The sequence below is a fragment of the Arachis hypogaea genome, chromosome 11 (assembly GCF_003086295.3).
Source record: "Arachis hypogaea cultivar Tifrunner chromosome 11, arahy.Tifrunner.gnm2.J5K5, whole genome shotgun sequence".
NCBI classification, from domain to species: domain Eukaryota; kingdom Viridiplantae; phylum Streptophyta; class Magnoliopsida; order Fabales; family Fabaceae; genus Arachis; species Arachis hypogaea.
The window spans coordinates 30,052,138-30,068,554 of record NC_092046.1 but is presented as its reverse complement, the minus strand read 5'-3'; positions in this window follow the sequence as shown (position 1 = coordinate 30,068,554).

Sequence of the window (16,417 nt, the reverse complement as noted above, 5' to 3'; positions counted from 1 at the left end):
AAAGTAAATGAAAGCAAGTAAAAGTCAAAATAATAAAACTTCAAAAGCAAGAAACCTCTTGGAAAGTAGTTGAGGGCTAAGGCTACCTATCCTATCCATTGACAACAAACATATGATGATTATGAAGAGTTAATCCTACTTAGTTAACCTTACATCGAAGATAAGTCAAATAGGCATAGTTAATTTCAATCCTTAAGTCCTATGTCAACACTAAGGGATCACATAGAGTCAAGGGAGACCAAATTAACTAACTACTCTAATATATCAAACAAGAATGGACATCAATGACTCAAGAATCACCAAAGTCAACAATTTCAAGCCAAGAGTTAAGAAAAGCTATGTAAAAACTAAGCCAAGCATTTTATCAAACACTTGGTGTGCATAAAAATAAAATAATATTAAAATGCATTGTAATAAATTCTAAAACTACCAAAGCAAGAAAATCATAACAACAACTAAAGAAAGCAATAAATGAACATGAAACATAAATTTGCATTAAATGTAAATTAAAATAACAAGAGTGTCACAAAATATAAAAATAACAAAGTAAAAGAAATAACAAGAGAAATGAAGAAGAATAAAGAGGCAATAACAATAAATGACAAGAAAAATTAAATAGAAATATGAATTAAAAGTAGAAATTACAAGAAAGTAAACTAAAGAACCCTAATTCTAGAGAGAGAGGGGAGCTTCTCTCTCTAGAGAACAACTTACATAATGCTAATCTAACCCTAATTTCTCCCCCCTTCACATGGAGTAAGGCCTTCCTTCATATAGCACCCAATTACCTTCAGAAAGTCCCAAAATTGGGCCCTGGAGGCCCAAAAATCGCCCGCAGCGATTTGCAATAAATGATTCACGCGCTGGGACGTGTGCGGACGCATAGGTATGTGCGTCTGCACACATGCTGATTTTCTTCTTATGCGTACACACAATAGGTTGTGCGCACGCACACTAGGTTGTGCGCACACACACTCTAATGTGTGCTTCTCCTTTGTTTTCTTCATGGTTTCTCCCTTTGTACATGCTTCCTTCAACTTTTGCCTTACCAAACTTGCCTCTAGGACCTAAAATCACTCAACAAATATGTCATGGCATCGAATGGCATAAAAGCGGGATAAAAGTTATTAAAATAAGCACAAAATATCATGTTTTCACATTTAGGCTCAATTTAGGGAGAGAACACAAAAGCATACTATTTGGATGAATAAATGTGGGTTTATATGATGAAGTCCATTCAAATCAAACCAAAATATACCGAAAAATATGGGTTCATCAATTTTCCCATACTTAAACAATAGCATGTCCTCATGCTAATCGCAATCAAAAGAGAAGGATAAGGAGGGAAAGCAATTTATTTAATGCAACTAACTACATGCATGCAACTATACTAAATACTATCTATCTATATCTATACTATGATTCCTATTGAGTTTGGCAAAAACAAACAAAAGAATCTCAATCAATCCAAAGTAGGAACTTAGGGCCAAAATAATGCAAATATAGCAATAAGACCCACATCCAAAGATTTGATTTGAAATTCTCAAAATTCAATTCAACAACTTGCAAGAAGATACAATATAAGAGATGAAATCATAGAATTGAGCGATTGAACCCACTACAAAATTCTTGTTTATTTGTGGAAGTCTTTTAGTGGGAGTTATTATAAACCTCCATAATATATTTTAATAGTGACAATTTGTAAAACTCCTCTAAATTATTAACAATAACTCCCACAGATCAATCAATACTAAAAATATTTGTAGCCCAAATAAATATTAGCCCATAACAAAAAATTAAAAAAAAATATTCAGAAGAGGGGGCTTCGAGTGATTGCGAGAGAGAGAGAGAGAGAGAGAGAGAGAGAGAGAGAGAGAGAGAGAAAGAGAGAGAGAGTGGGAGAGGGACCTCTGTGAAACCATAAAATCTCGATCTCCCTGCCGCCGCCATTCATCTCCCTGCCACGAGGTGATCGTGGAGCCTATGAATTCGTTGACTTCTCAGAGTGTCGATTTCATTCAGATTGTTGAGGTAATGCTTTAAATCTTTTGCTTCTGTGTCGTCTTCCACTGCGGATTGTGCCACTGGTTCTGCTTTTCCTCCGGTGGCTTGAAGCACTCAAAGTGCGGTTTGGGCGTGAATTCGGTGTTGTGGTTTGGGCGCGAATTCGGTGTTGTGGTTTGGGCGCAGATTTGGTAGTGCCAGCTGAGAAGATCAAGAAGGCGAGCTAGTAAGACTCTGTAAGCTTCGAGTCGAGTCAAGTTTTATGTCATGTCGAGTCATTACAATTAGGATTTGTTCCTAATTTTTTCTTGTTCTTTGCTTTCTTCAATTTTTCAAAATTTTTCAAAGATATTAGTTTCTGTGATAATTTGATGATATAGTTTTGGCAAAGTTATACACAAATTCTGTTTCTTATGTTCTAATATACTTTTCTCTTCTGTAGATTTTTGAGGTCAAGGCAAAGAATTTGATATAGATTTTGTTAAGTTGATTTGATATATTATAAAGGTGAAGAGACATAAATGAAAAATTGTTATTCTCTATTGAAAATTTTGATTTTTTCTTGAAATAAAAAGGATGTTAGGTTCATAGTTTGAAAGAGAAATATATAATAAATTTCTTTCTTGTATGCAAATTTGTACTGTGTTTGATTCAGTATCATCACAAGAGCTTTTGGCTTTCTTTCAAGGGCAAGATCCTTGAAGTACTGAAAAATTGGCCTGAGAGGAGTATTCAAGTTATTGTTGTCACAAATGGCGAGCGAATTTTAGGAGTCAGAGACCTTGGATGTCAGGTATTCGTTCCTTGATTTACTATAACTACTAGACTCCTATCATTCTGTTTTATCTGAAGCTGTTACTTTTTAGTATATAGATACATTAATTCAATGAAAACATGATAGATAGTAAAATAAGTAACTTAGGCTTCATATAGTTTATGTTAGATGTGTTTCATTTCAGGGAATGGGAATTTCTGTTGGAAAATTGGCTTTGTACACATCACTAGGAGGGCTTCGTCCATCAGCAGTTTGCATTTTCAATCTTCTACTAACTTTTTTCTTCTCATTATACCATTATATATGACTCATTATACCATTACATACATGCCTTGATATCTGCATATCACTTTCATTTGCATTGATATGAAGTGATTTTGATGATATCTGGTTTCTATATAGGAATATTCTGAACTTCTGAGTGAGTTCATGGCTGTTGTAAAGCAAAACTATGGGAAAAAAGTTCTTATGCAGGTTGTGAATTTTAAACAAGTTTTTATGATGTTATGAACCTGAATCATTCAATTGAGTTTCTGTTACCTTAAAATATTTTTTCTGCAATTTAAAAATTTTACAAATCACGATGCTTTCGAGTTGCTTGCGAAATACGGCACATCTCATCTAGTCTTCAATGATGATATTTAGGTACTATAATTGAAGCATTGAACTTTGGCCGACCACACTTTCCTGTTCTTCGGTGTCGGTGAGGTAACAAATTGACAATCATAAAAGCTTGCTTGGTGCCTCGGGGGGAAAAGAGTGAAAACAGATACTATTTCTATTTTTTATTTTTAAAATACCCTTTATATATGTATATATTTGTACTTAACAAGTTAATTCATCTCATGTTTTTGCCATGATTTCAGGCAGGAACTGGAATAGCAGAACTTATAGCTCTTGAGATGTCAAAGCAGGTGATAATAATAATAATAATAATAATAATAATAAAGACTTCAATCTTCATTGCTGACACAGTAGTCTTATATTGATTTATGGAGTGAATTTCAAATTACAATCTATGGAGATGTTCTATTTCTTTGTGCAGACAAAGAAATCGATAGAGAAAACTTGCAAGAAGATATGACTTGTAGACTCAAAGGTAGTTGAAAAACCATGATAATACACTACTTTTTAGTACAAGAAGATTGTAAACACTAAACTATGGTTAACCAGATCCACTTTATTGACTCCATTTTGCAGGTATTTTCTATCAATTTCTTTAGGGAGTGGGGTGATGAGCCAGGTGAGTGTAGTTATAGAACATTTTTCTTGGAGCGTAAAAACAGGGACATTATGAAAAGGCAGCACCGTCAAGTTTTATTCAGTGGAATTATCACTGCCATTGGTATTAGCTTACATAATTTTCCTGAAGGAATGGGAGTGTTCTTTGGGTCCGTGAAGGTAATAAATCTCAATTTTGGTGTTATTGTTGCTTGTTATTGCCTTAATATTGTAACTTTATACCATTAATTCTTCTTTATATGTAATTATGTAGGGTCTTCAGGTTGGTCTTAACCTTGCATTAGCCATTGCTTTGCACAATATCCCAAAGGTATTTTTATTATATTTTACCTTATAATATAATCTTAATGTTCTATTAATAAATTCCTTAATTAGTTTAACATTAAACAATTGTGACACTTTTCTTGTATATATCTCTTTTCCAGGGTATTGCTATTGCACTTCCTGTTTATTTTGCAACAGAGAGGTAATAAGTTCTGGATCTTTTTCTCTTGTTAGTTAAATCTATGGTTTATGACGTAGACTTTCATATCAAATATCACACATATAGCAACAACCATTAATTTGAGGATGCATGGTTCTTGATTAGTAAATAGCAGGCATTGAAATTGGCATCATTTTGTGGGTTTGTTGAGCCCCTAGAAGTCATAATTATAGGTACATACACCATCCAAAACATTCTATATAAACATTCTATTTATTTTTGAAAGATATGAACTTGAAATAAATATTAGATAAGACCTTTTTTCAAATTCTCAATAATCCCTTTTCATTTTCCAGTTTGCTAACTTTGGTTTCGATTTTTTTTTTCAAATTCTCAATTACCCTTTTTTCCTTATGTCATTCAAACTTTGTTATTATTATTTTCTTTTTGTTATATTAGAGCTATGATCCCCCCCTTCCAATTCTTTGCATTTTTATTATATTAATGATCGTCTCTGTTGTGTGGATATCTAGTGTTGAGCATTTTAAAGGAGAATTTTGATCAAGCTTTACACAGAGATGATGTCAAGGCAATTGTTGTTATAGGTATTGCCAGATTTTCTAAATTGAGCTTCTTTCTAAGCATGGTGATTGGTCAAATAGTAGAGACTTGACAATACTGCAATTTATTCTGTTTAAGTAATTTAATGATATAGGTTTGTGCTTTGTAGGATTTGATGTAGAAACTAGAAAGCAGTAACAGGTAGGTTATTTATTAGAGCTTATTTTCTAGGTGTAGAAGGTAACTAGGCGCAACAACTTCAATTATTAGGGTTGGGGCTAGCTAGATTAATTAGTCAATGTTTGGGTTTGGTTGAAGATATCAACAAAGTTGAATAACTTGTATAAGGAGAGGAAGTACATTTTAAATAACAGTCAACAAAGCTTTAAGGTCTTATCTAATTAATCCTTTTTATCTACTTATCTTGTAGAGATTAGGTTGTAATGTGTATTTCTGACTTACCACACTGCTGGTGTAGTATTAAGTTATGGTTATATATACTTGTGTAATTATGGTTGATTTCTATGCTTAGGAATGTGGCTAGTTATGTACCTCTTTTTTTTGTAATGCTCAAATTACAATATTTATTTTTAATTCATAAGCAAAGATCAAATTACAATATTTAAATTTCTTTAAAGTTAAATAATATTTAGTTTGATTGATGTTATTTGTTCAATTAATAATAGTGATTTATAGCTTCCAGATCCGTTTAGTTTCAATTTTAAATGGGCTTGCAACCATTTAATTTGCTGTAATTTTTTTTATTTGAAAATTCAGTTTTGTGGGGGGTTTTAAACCACCACAAAAATGAAAAAAACCACCAACAAGTTTCACTCAGAACCCCCACAAAGTAAATAAAAAACTGCCACAAAAATTAAAAAAAAAAACTGCCAACAAGTTTCACTCAGAACCCCCACAATGTAAATAAAAAACTGCCACTAAATTATGTTCTGGGGGTTTTGTAAAACTGCCACAAATAAGCTCGTGGCACCTCAAATTTTGAAGGTTTTGGAAACTCCCACAAACTTTTTTGTGGGGGTTTCAAAGCTCCATAAATCAAGAAAAAAACTGTGACAAATAAGCTTGAATCCTGTAGTGACCCCTCACCGGATGTGTATACACTCTAATCGCTCAATGTTTAGGGCTTAATCACTCAATTCTCCTTTAATCATGTTTCTCAAAGATTTGCAAGTCGTCTAACAATCAACTAATATTTGATGAATGAATGCAAATATCATGAGGACTTTTATGGGTTGTAATGGGGCTTAGGTAAGGGTAGGATTAATATGGTTAAGTGGGCTATTAGATTGGATCTTTGATTAGCTCAAGTATCCCATCTAATCCTATATATCATCCTATATTCATAACAAAACAATCCTAACTACCCATTTATCCCTTTCTCACATTCACTCATGCATTTTCTTTTCAATTCAACCACATATGCATCTCTTATTTTCATTATTATTATTTATTTATTTATTTATTTTTTTATTTTTTCTTTTCTCTCTTTTTTTTGACAAAGAGGAGATGCATATGCTTCTAAGTAATGAATGCATGAGTATTTTCTCACTTTTCCAAATATTTTCAATGAACACCCAAAGCACTAACTACCAATGTTTTCCACAAATTCCTGCCACACTTGATTAACACCCACACTCAAACCCAAGCTAATCAAAGATACAATCAATGGATATAAATGATTTTTCACTTAGGGCAAATGATGTGCTTAAAATAAGAACAAAGAGAAATTAAAAGGCTCAAAAGTGGTTTACAAAGGTAGATGCAAAGGTTGGCCATATGGGTTAAGTGAGCTTAAATAAAAAATAGCCTCAATCATACTAAATGCATTCAAAACAATAAATATAGGACATAAAGATTAAAGCAAATCTAAGATTACAATCATAAAAGGAGTTCATCACACAAGAATAAATATTGTGATTGAAAATATACAACCACACAATCAAAGCTCAAATCTCACTAGGTAATTTGTTCAAGCTCTTTTCTATGTTCCTTAAAAAGATACTTCAAGCAAGTTCAAAAATAATTTCCAAATCTAATCAATGGAATGCCCAAAAAGGAAATTCTTGAAAATTCTTTGTTGTTTCACCAAACTTATTCAATCTATCATGCAACATACAAATATTTACTATCATATAACTATAAGAATTAAAGAGATATATACAAACAAACCAAACAAAATGCAAACAAGAACAAAAATTTGCAAAAATTAAGGAAAAAGAACAAAAAGAGTATTGCAAAGTGTCTAAAAAAAGAAATTTTACCCCCCTTGAAGTTGGCGATCCTCCCCCACACTTAAATAATGCACGGTCCTCCGTGCATGCACACGATCCGGGGGATGAAGAGACGTAAGGCTCCACCTTCAGCTGGTGAGCTCTGGGGGCTCTGGTTGCTTTGTAGACAAATAAACAACAATTGAGGAAAAGTAAGATGTGTGTTATGATAAAAAGGCAATGTGTGTATTCTAAATGCGCGCACAATTTAGAACACAACACATTGACCGGATAAAACAATAACCACAAAAGTAAAAGAAATAGCATGTTCCTCAATCAAGTAGTTCTAGGTTGCAAGTAATAAATAAGCAAGACTTAAGGCACAAACAACCTAGGTAACTGTTCATACCCTGGGTCAAGCTGTCCAACCCGAGATGTTTAGCGACAAGGCGACCAACCTCTTCAGGTCAGACTATCCGACCTCTTCTCAAAGAGCTCGGCCAAATTGCTAGGAAAGCCCAATAAGGGCCCAGATAGAGGAACACGACCCAAATCCAAAGGCAGCCCAAGCCTATAGAGATAAGGGCAGTTCCCAAGAAGATAAGATGACTTCACTCAAAGATAAGATAAGATAAGATAGTTATCTTATCCCCAGAAAGGTCATCTCCTACTATTATAAATACACTGGAGCACCCAGGTATAACTCATACTCTGATTCTACTAAAAACCTGCTTAATACCCTTGCTAACTTAAGCATCGGAGTCCCTTGCAGGTACCACCACCCTCCGGTGACAAAGGATCAGCAGCATAAGCCAGTCCAACGAGTCGGACACAACAGCTCCGACCGTCATTCACCAGCCGGCCACGTCATCTCCGACCAGCAAAGAAGATCTCGTCCGAGATCGACCCACAGTTTTAGGTAACCCTCGGAACAGTAACCACAACTAAAGTGAATTGAGTGTATGCGATATTGGATATTAAAATTGTACAAGTGAAAGCACAAAATTAATAGAAAATGGCATAATTAACAATAACCAATTCAATGATGAAAAGAGGCTACTTATTCACCCTTAGGAATAATGAAATAATCACATGTATAAGGTGCTTGTTACAAAAAGTGACAAGTCTTGATAAGAATCAACTCAAGTCGATTCAAAAAAAAATGCAAAGCATTAACAAGGAACAAATACCTTGTTTTGTGATTATATTCACTTAAGAACCATGATGACTAAGTAGCTCAACTTAATTCACTAAAGTAAAAGTGCACAATTCAAGATGCCAAACAAGGATAAAGTTTAATGCATATGGTCATGACAACATATGAATCAAACTAATAATTCATCTAGGCAATCAAACGAAACCTTAATACTCAGTGCACATATCCATCAACAATGAAATCAAAATTCAAACAAGAAGCAACCCAAATCAACATTAATCAAACACTTGCAATTTATTTAATTAACAAGTAATTAAACCAGAACAAATATAATTACTAAAATGAAAATGAAATGCAATGGAAAGCAACTAGAATAAGTAGAAAAGAGGGAAAAAGTAAGAGAAGAGAGGGTGGAAGAAAGAAGAAGAGAAGAGAAGGAGAGAAGTAAAGTGTGAGAAAATAGGGGTGTGCGCACGCACACAAGGCTGAAAAGGGAAGGTGTGCGTCCGCACCAGGTGTGCGAACGCTATCAGCAGAGAGGGAATCAAGATACGTGAGTATGCACCTAGGTGTGCGCACGCACAGAAGGTAAAGAAATAGAGCGTGAGCGAACGCACAAGTGTGTGCGAGCGCTCTGAACAGAGAGGGGATTAGAAGGTGTGCGTACACACAAGCGTGTGTGCACGCACAGAACACTTATTTTTTTTTGAAAAAGGATCACGTGTGCGTGCACACACAGGTCCATGCACGCGCACAAGAGCGTAAGGGTAGGGGTTCACACGCACAGGCTGTGCCAACGCTCCCACCAGAGTGGTTGCAAGTTGGCGTGCGGACGCACACATTTGTGCGTCCGCACAAAAAGTGCGAAAAAGGGTATGTGTGCGTACGCACGAGTGGGTGCACACGCACAGGTCGCAAAAAGCAGGGGAACACGTGCGCATAAGGCGTGCTGGCGCTGCGAATAGAGGGAAAAATCATGCGTGTGCGTGCGCACGCACAGGAAGCAGAAAATAGCTGTTGTGTGCGCACGCACAGGTGTGTGCGTACGCACAGATGCCCTGTTTTGCAAAATTTTTTTCTTTCAAAATCTAAGGTACCAAGCCTTAGTTCAATCAAAACCAAACACCAAAACATGCAAGAACCCATAAATTCATGATCCAAATCAACGTTAACATAACTAACTAAAAATTAAACTAATTCTAAGCTAACCAAGCACAACAAAAAGCAAATAAGTCAAAATATGTACAAAAGAGAAGAGTTAGAACAATGTTACCAAGCACTTTTATTTAATATCTTTAAGTTAGACAATTGGGAGAGCCCTTGCTATGGTGGCTTGTGCTTGACTTTTCCACCAAATGCTTGAATTTCCAATGTACTCCGAGATCCCAATCCTAACCATCAACAAAGACAACCAAAAAGCAAGTTATTTACATATTAACATATTTACAATAGCCACTAACTTTACACCATTGCAACTCTCCGGCAACGGCGCCAAATTTGATAAATGAAAATTGGTGTCGGTTTGGAATCAATCAAAACAAGAATCACTTCGTTAGTAGCATAGTCCAAACCAACAACAAACTCTCATAATCAAATGTTAAATTCAAAACAAATATAAATCGAGAGTACTTAAACCTCGGGTCTTCTTCCCTAGGAGTTGCAATTAAGTGTACAATTATTGGCTATGGGAAAATGGAGATTGAAAGCAAGAGAGCAAGAGATGTAAATAGCAAGAATTGAAAGAAGCATGCAAGGAATTGAAAAGAAGGCAATTAAAGGACTCTTAGCAAGAAGTGGATAATCTAGGTTTCCTATCCTAGTTATGGACCACAAACATGGCATTTGTGTAGAATCAATCCAAATCAATCAATCCTCCTTGAGAATTAGTCAAAAGACGTAGTTGATCTCAATCCATAAGTCCTAGTCAACTCACTAATTACTTAGTGAAAGACTAGCGTCAATGGAAACCAAATCAATTAACCATTCTCACACAATGCGGAATGGACATCCACAACTCAATTCCAGCCAAACATCTAATTTCTCAAACAAGAGTGTGAAAATTAAACATGCAAGAAATTAAACATCAAAGAAATAAAAGTTAAAGAAATTAAATGCAAGGAAAAGAAATGGCAAGAAAGTAACTTAACATGCAAGAAAGTAAATGAAAGCAAGTAAAAGTCAAAGCAATAAAACTTCAAAAGCAAGAAACCTCTTGGCAAGTAATTGAGGGCTAAGGCTACCTATCCTAGCCATTGACCACAAACATATGATGATTATGAAGAGTTAATCCTACTTAGTCAACCTTACATCGAAGATAAGTCAAATAGGCATAGTTAATTTCAATCCCTAAGTCTTATGTCAACCCTAAGGGGTCACATAGAGTCAAGGGAGATCAAATCAACAAACTACTCTAATATATCAAACAAGAATGGACATCAATGACTCAAGGATCACCAAAGTCAACAATTTCAAGCCAAGAGTGGAGAAAAGCTATGTAAAAACTAAGCCAAGCATTTTATCAAACACTTGGTGTGCATGAAAATAAAATAATATTAAAATGCATTATAATAAATTCTAAAGCTACCAAAGCAAGAAAATCATAACAACAACTAAAGAAAGCAATAAATGAACATCAAACATAAATTTGCATTAAATATAAATTAAAATAACAAGAGTGTCACAAAACATAAAAATAACAAAGTAAAAGAAATAATAAGAGAAATGAAGAAGAACAAAGAGGCAATAACAATAAATGACAAGGAAAATTAAATAGAAACAAGAATTAAAAGTAGAAATTACAAGAAATTAAACTAAAGAACCCTAATTCTAGAGAGATGTGGGAGCTTCTCTCTCTAGAGAACAGCCTACATAATGCTAATCTAACCCTAATTTCTCCCCCCTTCACATGGAGTAAGGCCTTCCTTCATATAGCACCCAATTAACTTCAGAAAGTCCCAAAATTGGGCCCTGGAGGCCCAAAAATCGCCCCCATTGATTTGCAATAAATGATTCACGCGTTGGGACGTGTGCGGACGCACAGGTATGTGCGTCCGCACACATGCTGATTTTCTTCTTGTGCGTACGCACACTCCAATGTGTGCTTCTCCTTTGTTTTCTTCATGCTTTCTCCCTTTGTACATGCTTCCTTCCACTTTTGCCTTACCAAATGTGCCTCTATGACCTAAAATCACTCAAGAAATATGTCATGGCATCGAATGGCATAAAAGCAGAATAAAAGTTATTAAAATAAGCACAAAATAGCATTTTTCACATTTAGGCTCAATTTAGGGAGAGAACACAAAAGCATGCTATTTGGATGAATAAATGTGGGTTTATATGATGAAGTCCATTCAAATCAAACCAAAATATACCGAAAAATATGGGTTCATCAATGGACTTCGGAGAGTTTCTTTGATGAGGCTTTTATTATTGCCCCCTGGTTTGGTGCTGGCTAGTTTTGAAAGTGCATCAACTCGGGCATTCTGTTCCTGGGGTATGTGTTGGACCTCATATCCCCTGAATTGTCTGAGATGTTATTTGGTTTTGTCAAGGTATTTTTTCATGGTGGTATCCTTGGCTTGGTAGCTCCCTTGTATTTGCAAAGTGACTACTTGGGAGTCGCTAAAAATGGTAAGTCTTTGAGCTCCTACTTCCCTAGCCAGCCTCAAATCAGCCAGTAATACTTCATATTCAGCTTTATTATTTGAAGCCGGAAACTCGAACTTTAAGGATAGCTCAATTTGAGTTCCCTGATCGCTCTCTAAAATGACACCTGCGCCACTCCCGGCTTTGTTTGAGGAGCCATCTACATAAAGGCTCCACTTTGTGGGGGTGCCTGGGGTGTTAGTATACTCTACGATGAAGTTGGCTAGGTATTGGGATTTAATAGCTGTCCAAACTTCATACTTGATGTCGAATTCGAACAACTCAACTGCCCATTGTAGGATTCTTTCAGCTAAGTCTGCTTTCTATAAGATCCCCTTTATGGGTTAGTTGGTCCGTACTCTGATGGTGTGAGCTTGAAAGTATGGTCGGAGTCGTCGGAAAGTGAGTATGAGGGCATAGGCAAACTTTTCTATCTTTTGATAGTTTAGTTCAACCCCTAGTAGAGCCTTACTGATGAAGTAGATGGGTTGTTACCCACTTTCGTCCTCTCTGATCAACGCTGAGGCTATTGCCCGACTCCCTACGGCGAGGTATAGTATGAGCTCTTCGCCTTCCCGAGGTCGAGTAAGGACAGGTAGTTGTCCCAGAAATTTCTTGAAATCTTGGAAGGCTTGTTCGCATTCTGGGGTCTACTCGAACCTTTTTCCCTTCCTTAATGTTGCATAGAAGGGGAGAAATCTTAAGGCTGATCCAACTAGGAACCTAGACAGAGCCGCTAGTCTTCCATTGAGCTGCTGGACCTCTTTTACACAGGTCGGACTTTTCATGTGAAGTATGGCCTGGCACTTATCTGGGTTTGCTTCGATTTCTCTTTGGGTGAGCATGAAGCCCAGGAATTTGCCAGTTTCTACCGCAAAAGTGCACTTTGCGGGGTTAAGTCGAACACTTATGGTGTCGAACACTTTAGTGAGGTCGGACAACAGCGATTCCTCACTTTTTGTTTTTACCAGTATGTCATCTACATAAACCTCCATTAGCTTTCCAATGTGATGGGCGAAGACTTTGTTCATCAGTCTTTGGTAGGTAGCCCCTGCGTTCTTAAGTCCGAAGGGCATAACTATATAGCAATAGTTTGCTTTTGGGGTTAAGAACGATGTCTTCTCTTGGTCGGGTTGATACATTGGGATTTGGTTGTATCCTGAGTAAGCGTCCATAAAGGAGAGGTATTGATAGCCTGACGAAGCGTCGACTAGTGTATCGATGTTCGGGAGTGGTTAGGGATCCTTTAGGCAACCTTTATTGAGGTCGGTGTAATCGGTGCACATCCGCCACTTCCCATTTGACTTTTTAACCAACACCACATTGGCTAGCCATAGTGGGTATTTTACTTCCCTTATGAATCCTGTCTCCAGCAAGGCCTGTTCCTGCTCTTCTACAGCCTGCGACCTTTCCGGGCCGAGCTTCCTACGCTTTTGTTGTATTGGCCGAGACCTTGGGTATACGGCTAACTTGTGGCACATTAGTCCGGGATTGATACCAGGCATGTCAGTGGCCTTCCATGCAAAGAGGTCGGAATTGTCTTTTAGGAGCTTTATTAGCAGCTCCTTTAAGTCTTCTCTCAAATTTGCTCCTATATTTGTTGCTTTGCTTGGATCGTCTCCAATTTGAACTTCTTGAGTCTCACCTTCTGGATGAGAACGGAGTTTTTCGCGAGCTCGGATTCCTCCGACTTCTATGGTGTTGGTTTCTTTCCCTTTGGGGTCTCCTTTAAGGTTCAGACTTTCGTTGTAACAACGTCGCGCGAGTTTCTGGTCTCCTTTTATGGTAGCGATCCCTTCTTGAGTGGGGAAATTTATGCATAAGTGTGGAGTGGAGACCACTGCGGTGAGCTAGTTTAACGTTGTTCGACCTATTAATACGTTATAGGTCGAGCTCACGTCGACTACAATATAGTCTATACTCAACGTCCTAGACCGAGTTCCTTTCCCAAAGATTGTATACAGGGAGATGTATCCTAGTGGTTGAATTGGGGTGTCTCCTAGTCCGAACAAGCTATTCGGATATGCTCTAAGCTCTTTTTCTTGTAGGCCGAGCTTGTTGAATGCGGTTTTGAACAAGATGTCTGCGGAGTTTCCTTGGTCGATTAACGTTCGATGGAGGTTGGCATTGGCAAGAATTATGGTAATGACCATGGGGTCATCATGTCCTGGGATGATGCCCGCAGCGTCTTCTTGAGTGAAGGTGATATTGGGGAGGTCGACCAACCTGTCTTCTCCTCCAATGTGATATACCTCCTTAAGGTGTCTTTTGCATGATGACTTAGAGATCTCTCCTCTTGCGAATCCTCCATTGATCATGTGGACATGCCTTTCCGGGGTGTGATTGGGACGTTCAGCTTGTCCAGGTTCATTATCCCTTCTTCTTTTTCTTGGTTCATCTACTTTATTGGCTAGGAATCAATCTAGTCACCCTTCTCGCGCCAGTTTTTCAATGACGTTCTTCAGATCAAAGCAGTCATTGGTGAAATGTCCATAGATTCGGTGGTATTCGCAATACTCTGTCTGATTTCCTCCTCCTCTTTTATTTTAATCGTACGCGGGGGTGGGATCTTTTTAGTGTTGCATATCTTTCTGTATACATCCACAAGGGACACTCTGAGCGGAGTGTAGTTGTGGTACTTCCGAGGTTTCTCAGCAGGCTGATCCTTCTTTTTCTTGTACTCTTTATCCTTACCTTGAGGGGTGTAGGAGAATCCGGATTTTGACGTTTCTCCTAATCGAGAATTTTCCTCCATATTGATATAACTTTTCTGCCCGTTTTTGTATCTCGTTCAGGAATGTTGGATGTTTTTTGGATATTGAGTGGCTAAAAGGTCCCTCTCTCAGGCCGTTGATGAGCCCCATGATGGCCGCTTCTGTTGGGAGATTTTTTATGTCGAGACATGCTTTGTTGAACCTTTCCATATAGCTGCGAAGGCTTTCCCGATCTCCCTATTTAATTCGTAGCAGGCTTGGGGCATGTTTGGTCTTGTCTTTCTGGATAGAGAACCTAGCGAGGAATTTTTTTTGTTAGGTCGTCAAAACTCGTGATTGATCTTGGAGGTAAACTGTCGAACCATTTTATTGCTGTTTTTGTCAGGGTAGTCGGGAATGCTTTGCATCGAATTGCGTCTAAGGCGTCTATGAGATACATCCTGCTTTTAAAGTTGCTGAGATGATGGCTGGGGTCAGATGTACTATCGTATGGAGTCATGTCAGGAACTTTAAAGTCCTTTGGTACTTTAGTTTTCATGATCTCTTTAGTGAATGGATCTTGATCCTTGTGGGAGTTATCTTCATGACTGGAACGAGTAGTTTTGGTTTGATATCGGCCTTGAGCTTTGTGAGTTTGTCCTCTAGCTCTCGACGGTGTCTCGTTTCTCTTCGGAGGTCGCTCTCGGCTTCCCGTTGATGTTCGGCCTCCTGTTCGAGCTGTTTGAGGCAATTCTGCTGTTCACGGAGGGCATCTAAGATTTCGGTGTTTGGAGATTGCTTGTCCCTCTTAGTTTGAGGCACATCTTTTGATGTGGCATCCGTATTTCTAAGCGGGGTTCTTTCTTCCAAACCGGAGTTGTGATCGTTGTCAAAGTTGTCCGCCATGATGATGGGATGTCTTCTAGGTTCCCCGGCAACGGCGCCAATGTTCCGAGGGTTACCTGAAACTGAAGGTTGATCTCGGAGGAGATCTGCTGTTGTGGTCAGGGCTGTCGTGTCCGATTTGCTGGATCTGGTGGTGCTGCTGATCCTTGATCACCGGAGGGTGGTGGTACCTACAAGAGACTCCGATGCTTAAGTTAGCATGGGCTTTGAGCAGATATTTTTGTGTAGAATCAGCGTATGAGTTATATCTGGGTGCTCCAGTGTATTTATAGTAGTATGGAGTGACCTCCCTTGGAGATAAGTGGGTGGGTCCCCTTATCTTTGGCCAGCCGCCTTCAAGCGGGCTGTGATCTTCTACTTTAGGCCTAGTTGGGCCCTTATAGCAATTTGGCCGAGCTCTATGGGAAGAGGTCGGTTGCAACCAACCTTTATAAGAGGTCGGTCGTCCCTGTCTTCATTCAGGTCGGCTCGCCTAGCTCAACCCATGGTATGAACACCGACCTATAAAAGGAACAAACTCAAGCAGGGGCACTGTTCATACCTTGTCCGAACAAATAAAAGTCAGGCCTAATAACCCAAAAGGCCCACCAATAAAGGTGAACTTATTGATAGACCCGACCTCTTTAAAAAGGTCGGACAATGACCTAGAGGCCCAGCTTAATCCGGCATAACGGCCTCCATAAAGTCTCTCCAAACAATTCTATCTCATATAAAAGGTAGATTCCAACAAACTCCCAAGATAAAGGAACGATTATCTATCAGAAAAGATAGAACTACTCC